Source organism: Gekko japonicus, unplaced genomic scaffold (assembly GCF_001447785.1).
Source record: "Gekko japonicus isolate JY-2015 unplaced genomic scaffold, Gekko_japonicus_V1.1 scaffold1389, whole genome shotgun sequence".
Lineage (NCBI taxonomy): Eukaryota > Metazoa > Chordata > Lepidosauria > Squamata > Gekkonidae > Gekko > Gekko japonicus.
Genome location: NW_015176492.1, coordinates 433254 through 434257, shown reverse-complemented (window position 1 = coordinate 434257; position 1004 = coordinate 433254). Strand labels below are relative to the sequence as shown.

Sequence of the window (1004 nt, the reverse complement as noted above, 5' to 3'; positions counted from 1 at the left end):
CCGAGACGGCTGTTTTGTTTGTTGAATGTGAGTGAGGAGTGAGCGGCGCCTGCCCGTTCTAGTACTTATTTATTTATTTATTTTCTTATATTTATATCTCACCCTCCCCACAAAGCGGGCTCAGGGCGGCTTCCAAGGTCACGTAGTCTCTTGATAGAAGCAGGAAGGTAAAAGGTAAAGGTTTCCCTTGCTCGAAAGCCAGTTGAGTCCGTGTCCGACTCTAGGGTTGCGGTGCTCATCTCCGTTTCAAAGCCGAAGAGCCAGCGCTGTCCGAAGACGTTTCCATGGTCATGTGGCCGGCATGACTAAACACCAAGGCGCACGGAACGCTGTTCCCTTCCACCGAAGTGGTACCTATTTATCTCCTTGCAATGTCTCGCTTTCGAACTGCTAGGTTGGCAGGAGCTGGAACTAGAGACGGGAGCTCACTCCGTCATGCGGCACACTCGGGTCTCGAACTGCTGAACTACCGACCTTCCACAGCCTGCAGTTCAGCGTCTTAACCCCTTGAGCCACCACAGCTCCCAGAAGCAGGAAATAAGGGTCTAAAATCAGGACATTTGAAATTTAAAATCCCATGCTTCAAAGCCAATGTAGAAGTTACCACAAGAGCAACACGCAAATAGAACCTTCTGAGCAGTGTCATGAGATGTTACAGCTCCCAGAAGCAGGAAATAAGGGTCTAAAATCAGGACATTTGAAATTTAAAATCCCATGCTTCAAAGCCAATGTAGAAGTTACCACAAGAGCAACACGCAAATAGAACCTTCTGAGCAGTGTCATGAGATGTTAAGCTACTGCGCTGGGCTACCAGCAGGGGAGGCCAGAAGATGGAGATCTGGGTGCCCATAGCCTCAACTAAAAGCCCGGCAGAACGGCTTCATTTTACAGGCCCAGCGGAATTGCATTAGATTCTGCAGGGCCCTGCTGTCAGATGGGGAGCTTGTTCCACCAGGCTGGGCCTAGGTTTTTTAAAAAATTATTATTTGTATTTTCTATTTGAA

General features: G+C 48.4%; 1 protein-coding gene across 1 annotated transcript in view; it reads left to right on the top strand.

The window, feature by feature from the left end:
* The window catches only part of CLPTM1 (cleft lip and palate associated transmembrane protein 1), a 56689-nt gene that overhangs the window by 32855 nt on the left and 22830 nt on the right, over positions 1-1004 (top strand). The gene's annotated exons all lie outside the window — the stretch shown is intronic.